The sequence below is a fragment of the Aedes aegypti genome, chromosome 2 (assembly GCF_002204515.2).
Source record: "Aedes aegypti strain LVP_AGWG chromosome 2, AaegL5.0 Primary Assembly, whole genome shotgun sequence".
Taxonomy (NCBI): Eukaryota; Metazoa; Arthropoda; class Insecta; order Diptera; family Culicidae; genus Aedes; species Aedes aegypti.
Window position 1 is genome coordinate 273296585 of NC_035108.1, and position 9834 is coordinate 273306418.

The window sequence follows — 9834 nt, forward strand, 5'->3', positions numbered from 1 at the left end:
ATCAACCCGCTATTAACTTAACTAAGAGTTGCTCAGTCTATTGCCGTTTTCAAAAATATCACAGCACGTCTAGTTTTTGAGACATTGTCTGTTGAAAATGCAAATTTTCCTATATCAGCCAACTTGCATGCAAGTTTGACAGCTTGTATGGAAATTTATTTGCTTAATTTGCCACAGAATTCAAACTTCATGTGTTAAACAATACTTATCATAAAAAATCATAGTATTGTCGGCGCTCAAAAATTATTTTTTGATGGTTCTGAAAATAATTGTATTGTGCCGTTTAAGAGAAACGAAGAATTTGTATGGTGACTGCAAACATGGCTTTACATGTTGAAAAATCAATTTAATCTAAAATTAATCGTGCAATTTCAACCAAATTATATCTTAAATGAAAGTGAAAGTCCTATTTTGCATGCTTGGTGGATAAGATCACAAAAAAGTTTGATAAATCATACTTTAAATTTTATGTAAACATCAATAAAACCAGTGTTTTATTCATCTTTGGCGACCTGTATCTAAAAATTGTGACGTGCTGGAAAATTTCTGAGAACGGCATCAGATTCACCAACCACAAATCAACAAGAGACACACAATTTGGTTCTCTTGACAAGCCTAAATGTCATTTTTGTTACGCTGTGTAATCAGAGTAACAAGCGAATTCCCTACCTTGTCGCGAAGTCCCTTCACCAGCATCCCAAGCAGCAGATGAAGCAGCGTCGTCCTTGGCCATTCTCATTCTGGCTCGATAACACCGAGCCCTTTCTGCATCAGTTTTGGTTTGTTTCTTCGGTGCTTCGTCCGGTTGCTGCTCCTTTATACGCTTCCGCGAACTGCGCATATACTTCGCAGCCAAATGATCAGACATAGTATTCTGAATTCACTACTCACAGTTTCACAAAACTACACTTGAAAAAATATCACGCAACTTTGAATGATACTATCACGAGAACATTCGCAACAAATTGTACGAAATAAGGTGAAATACAAATCCTTTATTGATATGGTATGTGAATTTGATGTCTGTGATAGGGAATATGCCTTTTGCGTGCAATAGATTATGGTAAAATAGTTCTACTTTTATGTTATTTATTGTTCAAGAGAGGCAGATTTGGGAGCTGTTAATAATCACATTGAACTTTTAGGCAAGCAGAGGAATGTATGACATTTTTATGGTTCGATCCACTACGAATTTTATGAATGATATCAATAGTTATTCAGTAATTTGATAAATGCACCATTTACACTGGCTCTGAGTGAAAAGCAGCCAAATTGGCGCTTCGCGCTAGGGGAAGATTCAAATTTGACGTCCATCGTTTTTCGGGGTTTCACCCTCCCTCCCCCAAATGATTGACATCATTTTTGAATTACCCCTAGTGAAATTATTGAATTTTATGGTCGCATAAACCAAATTGTATTTGTATTGTACGCCATGTAAAAAATCCATCAATGATCACTATTACCAAAATTTAAGCAATTTTCAATAGTGTACCTATAACAAGTAATCCATAGTTTTTTTGCATTGGCATTGACACGTAGATAAATATGCAATCAATTTGAAGGATTAGTTTTCTAATTAACAAGGTAACAAATGCATTTGATATTTTTTTCAAAATACAAATAAATCGCACTACCAAAAATTCAAACTGGAGCAGTGTTATGTAATCAGAATTCTCAGTTATGTCAATAGTAGAGAGAAATAGTTTTGGGAACTTGAAATCAGAAGACACAGTGTGTTTGTTTGACAAATTGAGACATGAATTTGCGAAAAAATACGCGTTCTAGTGAGACTCGAACTCACGACTCCGTGTACGCTAGACCGGCGCTTTAACCAACTAAGCTACAGAACACCTTGTCAAACAAACACACTGTGTCTTCTGATTTCAAGTTCCCAAAACTATGTTTCGGACATACTAGCAAATCTGGTATATGCCAGTAAAGGGCAAACATTCATTAATGTAAGTAGAGAGAAATTTGCAGTGAAATTGGCTTCCCCGTTTTTGCCCGTGTGCGTTAATGCTAGCGGATGAGTTAAATCTGCTTCTCCGGCAATTGATTGTCTGCTGGTTCGCGCCGGACCGCAATTTAGTCAGTTTCTCGTCGTCGCGATTGGCTCAAGATGCGAAGAGTGATGCTGGTTTTCTTGTCCACACACTAAGGGTGAGTCACGAATTTCGATAATAACTCAGCAGCGGAACGTACGGTAAACAAAATTTGTAGATATTGTTGGAATTTTACTGATTTTGGTAAAATGTTTACCGCAAATCACTAAAAATTTCACCAAAACTATTATTTTTGATTCACCGACAGTTCTGTTGCTGTGACTATTGCCAATAATGTTGCGTGAAATATTTTCGAAACTCTTTCCAAATTAAATTGTCGTCCTGAAAAGGACGGTTGGGTGAGGATATCGTCGATCGCCATTTCATGCTCAGGTTTTGTGAATTCAGTGGTAGTTTTGCTGTCGGTGATGGGGACGATTTAGCTTCCAAATCTGTACAGCGTATGGCCCTGCCACTTCAGAGCGTAGCCGACAGAATTCTGGATGACTTCAGCTCAGCACACCGCGGGTTTCCTCGTAGATGAGACCGGAGGTACGATTGACGTCGCCACGGCGAGCCAGACGGCGGATGGCGGGCTTGGTGATGATGCACTGGATGTTGTCACGCTTGGCGCTTCCTTTTCCGAGGCCGGTCTAACTTCGGCAACGATTGTAACAAAACTGATGCTCGGCCGCCGGCTCGGCTGCTTTTATGCGGTACGCGATGGATGAATTCTTCTTGCTCGCTCGCTGTTCACTGTTCGTCTCGCTCGCTCGCAAGAGAAGGTCATAAAAGGGACCGGCAGCCGCGCAAATTCAATCATTCGTTTGTTTCAATCCGTCCAGAGAACACTACTACGACGATGGCTGGAAAGCAGCCCCTCGCAAGCAGCCGGTCACGAAAGTCGCTCGCAAGAGCGCCCCAGCCACCGGAGGAGTCAAGAAGCCGTATCGCTATCGGCCAGGAACGGTCGCTCTGCGTGAGATCCGTCGCTACCAGAATTCTACGGAGCTGCTGATCGACAAGTTGTATTTCCAGCGCCTGGTCCGTGAAATCGCTCAGGACTTCAAGACCGATTTGCGATTACACAGCTTGGCGTCATGGCCCAGCAGGAAGCGAGCGAGGCCTATCTTTGAGGGTACTAACATGTGCGCGATCCACGCCAAGCGTGTCACCATCATGCCGAAGGCCTTCTAGCTGGCTCTCGTCGTATCCGTGGCGAACGAGTTTAAATTGAATTAGGACGCAATTTCAAGCAAAACGGCCCTTTTCAGAGCCACAACAATGTATTCCACGTAAAAGAGTTACGGCTTAAGATATTTCACCTATTATTAATTAATTAATTTATTTAATTGCCAATTTAAATGTCGGATGATTAGTTTTCCAACGGCAAACAAAGTTTTACCTAGGTTCCCGTCGTGCGGCGGTAGCATTATTGCAGTTTTCTCTGTGCGCTTATTTGGTTTCGATCGACAATTTATTACCAAATCAAATCATCAACAAAGCTGTTGCTGATAAGTTTTAGCTTTCAATTTGACAAGTTTATACTGATCGCTTTGGCATGCATGTGACAAATGACTGACCGAAATATGAATCCATTCACCAGTAATGTCGCTCTTCACGGTGTAAAATTCTCATAACTCTCTTTCAAAATTAAATTGTCGTCCTGATAAGGACGGTTGGTGGTAGTTACAATCCATCGAACTGGGTTTTCATTCCATTCTTAGACAGAAACACACCAAAAGATTACCGAAGACGATTGAATTAAAATGCGGTCGTGCGCGTGCGCGTGAAGTGGAATTTGATTGGCTTCGACTGAACACGAGATAATAAAGAGAAGTAAGAAGAAGATCGAAAGGGGCGTTTCCCTTTGAATGACGAAAGTGGTTAAGATATCGCGCAATGATGTCTGTGTCAGGAATACACAAGAAAAATGTGCTTTTCTAGGAAAAATAAGACATGCTTCGATATTTCTCAATTTTTCAATAGTTTAGCCATGAGAATCAATAGTTTTCATTGTTGGAGTAGATTCGAAGAAAGATTTTCAATCGATTGATGCAAGAATCTAGAAAATCTATCCGGGCGTTAGTAAGTCATAAACAGTCAAAATCTAACACTTTTCGCGACACGAGCGATTTTCGCCTTTCGGAATTGTACCCCAGTATGTTTCCGTGAGACGTCATCCTACGTCAAAAGATATAGCTTAAACAAAGTGTCCGCTTTAAAACGTGAACAGTCCTTAACTGATTGATAATATAATCACTGAAATCTGTCCAAAACAACTCTTTAATCGTAATTTTGGCCCTGAAAAGGGCCGTTTTTGAAAGCTCTTCTTAGACTCTTCCGTACGTGATAGTAACAAGGATGTTACTACCGCGTCGGAAGACTGTCCTGTCGATACTTACAAATTGCATTTGTAAGTATTTCTTCCTTTTCCGTTGGCGTGCCTTCCTTTTGATCGTAGAAAGATTTCTACGATCAAAAGTCACGCGCTTCTTACGGACGGGACCTCCAGGTTGCGTCATCTCGGACGCTTGAAACGAAACTGATGGCAAACAGATGATGTCTGTATCTTTTATACACCCAAAATTTGGACCTAGGCTCCTCCCCTTCTATAGCCAATCATAGACATCATTAAAGAAGATTAATTGGCGAGATGGACCGTGATCGGTCTTAGCCGTCTAACTAGACACCCCAATGAAAAAAAAAAAGTAAGAGGTTGTTTCTAAGATACGACCGCCAAGTTGACGTTGGATAACGTTAGCCTCTTCTATTTCCTGGCTTGGGACCGTCACGAACTTATGAAAGATTTCTACTGCTAAAAATCCAATTAATTTTCACACTATTTGTTGCATGTCGATTCTGATTTATTATAGACATTTGTGTTATTATTTTGTGTTTATACAAAATAATCACTTTCAGAAGCTTAGTCCGTTATATTGAAGAATTGATTTTTAAGTGTATACTTAATCATTGTTAATTTGGAGCAATTAATTCAAAATATTTGAATCATTCCTTAACAATAGAAAATATACTGCATTCCGACAGCACTGCAGCAGCGTCTTCGGAAACATTCTCAAATTGTCGTTTTGTCAATTATTCATAACTAATTAGAGATGAATTATAGCAAGAATGTGGTAAACACATTAGCAAATATAACACAAACAACTCTTTAGTACACATTTGTTAGCCCTGAAAAGGGCCGATTGAACTGTGAGAATCGAGTAACTATTATTTAGTTCACCGACAGTTCTGTTGCTGTGAGAATTGCCAATACTGTTGCGCTTCATGGTAGAAATATTTTCAAAACTCTTTCAAAATTGAATTATCGTCCTGAAAAGGACGGTTGGGTTTGGATATCGTCGATCGCCATTCCATGCACAGGTTTGATGGATTCAGTGCTAGTTTTGAATTCTGGTCTCGGTGATGGAGGTGATTTAACCTCAAAATCTGTACAGCGTATGGCCCTGCCACTTCAGAGCGTAGCCGACAGAATTCTGGATGACTTCAGCACACCGCGGGTTTTCTCGTAGATGAGACCGAAGGTACGCTTGACGTCACCACGGCGAGCCAGACGGCGGTGGTTTGGTGATGATGCAATTGATGTTGTCACGCAAAACCTTGCGATGACGCTTGGCGCTTCCTTTTCCGAGTCCGGTTTATCTTCGGCAACGATTGTAACAAAACTGATGCTTGGCCGCCGGCTCAGCTCCTTTTATGCGGTACGCAATGGATGAATTCTTCTTGCTCGCTCGCTGTTCACTGTTCGTCTCGCTCGCTCGCAAGAGAAGATCATAAAAGGGACCGGCAGCCGCGCACATTCAATCATTCATTTGTTTCAATCCGTCCAGAGAACACTACGACGATGGCTCTACCAAGCCGACTGCCCGTAAATCCACTGGTGGAAGCGGCCCCACGAAAGTCTCTCGCTAGAGCGCCTCAGCCACCGGAGGACTCAAGAAGCCGTATCGCTATCAGCCAGGAACGGTCTCTCTGCGTGAGATCCGTCGCTACCAGAATTCGACGGAGCTGCTGATCCACAAATTGTTTTTCCAGCGCCTGGTCCGTGAAATCGCTCAGGACTTCAAGACCGATCTGCGATTACAGCGCTTGGCCGTCATGGCCCTGCAGGAAGCGAGCTAGGCCTATCTTTGAGGCTACCAACATGTGCGCGATCCACGCCAAGCGTGTGACCATCATGCCGAAAGCCTTCTAGCTGGTTCGTCGTATCCGTGACGAACGAGTTTAAATTTAAATTGAATGACACAAGCAAAACGGCCCTTTTCAGAGCCACAACAATGCATTCCACGTAAAAGAGTTACGGCTAGAGATATTTCACATATTATTATTAATTTATTTATTTAATTGCCAATTGAAATTTCGGATGATTAGTTTTACAACGGAGTGAAATGGCAAACAAAGTTTTACATAGGTTCCCGTCGGGCGGCGGTAGCATTTTTGCAGTCTACTCTGTGCGATTATTTGGTTTCGACCGACAATTTCTTACCAAATCAAATCATCAACGAAGCTGTTGCTGATAAGTTTTAGCTTTCAAATCGACAAGTTTATACTGATCGTTTTGTCATGCATGTGGTTAGCGACGACGACGACAACGGCATTATCCAATCATCGCATAATGCGAGGCAAACCGGGATCCTCATTCTAGTGCCGTCCCCAATTTATCTCTCATGCACACAATGTCGAAGATTGCCCTGCAAGAGTGCGATGGGAAATTGATTTCTTGGCCCTGTGATTCTCGTAAAGCACTAATGTTGACGCTTATGAAAGATTGCATGCAAATGACTGACCGAAATATGAATCCATCACATCCATTCACCAGTAATGTCGCTCTTCACGGTGTAAAATTCTCATAAATCTCTTTCAAAATGAAATTGTCGTCCTGAAAAGGACGGTTGAGGGTAGTCACAATCGATCGAACTGGGTTTTCATTCCATTCTTAGACAGAAACACACCAAAAGATTACCGAAGACGATTTAATTAAAATGCGGTCGTGCGCGTGCGCGTGAAGTGGAATTTGATTGGCTTCGACTGAACACGAGATAATGGAGAGAAGTAAGAAGAAGACCGAAAGGGGCGTTTCCCTTTGAATGACGAAAGTGGCTAAGATATCGCGCAATGATGTCTGTGTCAGGAATACACAAGAAAAATGTGCTTTTCTATGAAAAATAAGACATGCTTCGATATTTCTCAATTTTTCAATAGTTTAGTCATGAGAATCAATAGTTTTCATTGTTGGAGTAGATTCGTAGAAAGATTTCCAATCGATTGGTGAAAGAATCTTGAAAATCTATCCGGGCATTAGAAAGTTATTAACAGTCAAAATCTAACCACTTCTCGTGACGCGAGCGATTTTTCGTTTTTCGAAATTGTACCCCAGTATGTTGCCGTAAGACGTTATCCAACGTCAAAAAGAAGATAACTTTTGCGTCTGCTAAGAAGAAATTGCATCTGGCGGTACTGAGGAAAATTTTATCTTGGCTTTGGCAATGACGGCGCATCACAACGGAGATTGGAAAACATGCGAACGCAGTGACGACATCAGGCCTTATCGTTCAAATATATCGTTCCGTCACAGGGGGAGGGAGAGGGTCTTCCATAGTGTTACAGCCCTTATACACAATTTAAATCTTCCATACAAAAGTTGTTACGTGGGGAAGGAGGGGGTCTAGAACTGGCACATTTTGGGTTATGTAATATTTGAATCATTCCTTAACAATAGAAAATATATTTATTGCATTCCGACAGCACGACTCGGAAACATTCTCGATTTGTCGTTTTGTCAATTATTCATAACTAATCAGATATTGTATGATGCTACGAGATGAATAAATGTAAGAATATGGTAAACACATTAGCAAATATTACACAAATAACTCTTTAGGACACATTTGTTGGCACTGAAAAGGGCCGATTGAACTGTGAGAATCGAGTAACGCGGACACATTTTGCCAGCGAACAGGTTGAAATCCTCCTCGCCCGATAAGATTTGCGGTGGCGATGATGATGGGCGCTTGAACAAGCGGCTTGAGCTGATTTTCTTCAGCCATCTCGTAGCCAGCGATTTCACAAACCGGACACTGGATTTGCAGCAGCTTAAGGTGAAGATGAATCGAAGCCAAACCTCAAATTTTCAAGAGCACGGATCTGGAGAACCAAACATACGTTTAAGCTGAAAACTTTTTCGATTGGTCACTCGCTGGTGGTGACCAATCGATTAAGTTTTCAGCTCAAACGGGTTTTCGGTTCTCCAGATCCGAGCTCTTGAAAATTTGAGGTTTGGCTTCGATTCTTCTTCACCTTAATGATTGTTAATTATTGATGCTGGTTTTCTTGTCCACACACTAAGGGTGAGTTACGAATTTTGATAATAACTCAGCAGCGGAACATTCGGTAAACAAAATTTGTAGATATTGTTGGAATTTTACTGATTTTGGTAAAATGTTACCGCAAATCACTAAAAATTTCACCAAAACTATTATTTTTGATTCACCGACAGTTCTGTTGCTGTGACTATTGCCAATAATGTTGCGTGAAATATTTTCGAAACTCTTTCAAAATTAAATTGTCGTCCTGAAAAGGACGGTTGGGTGAGGATATCGTCGATCGCCATTTCATGCTCAGGTTTTGTGAATTCAGTGGTAGTTTTGCTGTCGGTGATGGGGACGATTTAGCTTCCAAATCTGTACAGCGTATGGCCCTGCCACTTCAGAGCGTAGCCGACAGAATTCTGGATGACTTCAGCACACCGCGGGTTTCCTCGTAGATGAGACCGGAGGTACGATTGACGTCGCCACGGCGAGCCAGACGGCGGATGGCGGGCTTGGTGATGATGCAATGAATGTTGTCACGCTTGGCGCTTCCTTTTCCGAGGCCGGTCTAATTTCGGCAACGATTGTAACAAAACTGATGCTCGGCCGCCGGCTCGGCTGGTTTTATGCGGTACGCGATGGATGAATTCTTCTTGCTCGCTCGCTGTTCACTGTTCGTCTCGCTCGCTCGCAAGAGAAGGTCATAAAAGGGACCGGCAGCCGCGCAAATTCAATCATTCGTTTGTTTCAATCCGTCCAGAGAACACTACTACGACGATGGCTGGAGAGCAGCCCCTCGCAAGCAGCCGGTCACGAAAGTCGCTCGCAAGAGCGCCCCAGCCACCGGAGGAGTCAAGAAGCCGTATCGCTATCGGCCAGGAACGGTCGCTCTGCGTGAGATCCGTCGCTACCAGAATTCTACGGAGCTGCTGATCGACAAGTTGTATTTCCAGCGCCTGGTCCGTGAAATCGCTCAGGACTTCAAGACCGATTTGCGATTACACAGCTTGGCGTCATGGCCCAGCAGGAAGCGAGCGAGGCCTATCTTTGAGGGTACTAACATGTGCGCGATCCACGCCAAGCGTGTCACCATCATGCCGAAGGCCTTCTAGCTGGCTCGTCGTATCCGTGGCGAACGAGTTTAAATTGAATTAGGACGCAATTTCAAGCAAAACGGCCCTTTTCAGAGCCACAAAAATGTATTCCACGTAAAAGAGTTACGGCTTAAGATATATCACCTATTATTAATTAATTAATTTATTTAATTGCCAATTTAAATTTCGGATGATTAGTTTTTCAACGGCAAACAAAGTTTTAGCTAGGTTCCCGTCGGGCGGCGGTAGCATTTTTGCAGTTTTCTCTATGCGCTTATTTGGTTTCGATCGACAATTTCTTACCAAATCAAATCATCAACAAAGCTGTTGCTGATAAGTTTTAGCTTTCAATTCGACAAGTTTATACTG

At 42.2% G+C, this 9834-nt stretch overlaps 1 pseudogene; it reads left to right on the plus strand.

The window, feature by feature from the left end:
* The first annotated feature begins 9168 nt into the window (after positions 1-9168).
* Positions 9169-9504, plus strand: LOC110676993 (annotated as a pseudogene).
* Positions 9505-9834: the final 330 nt, after the last annotated feature.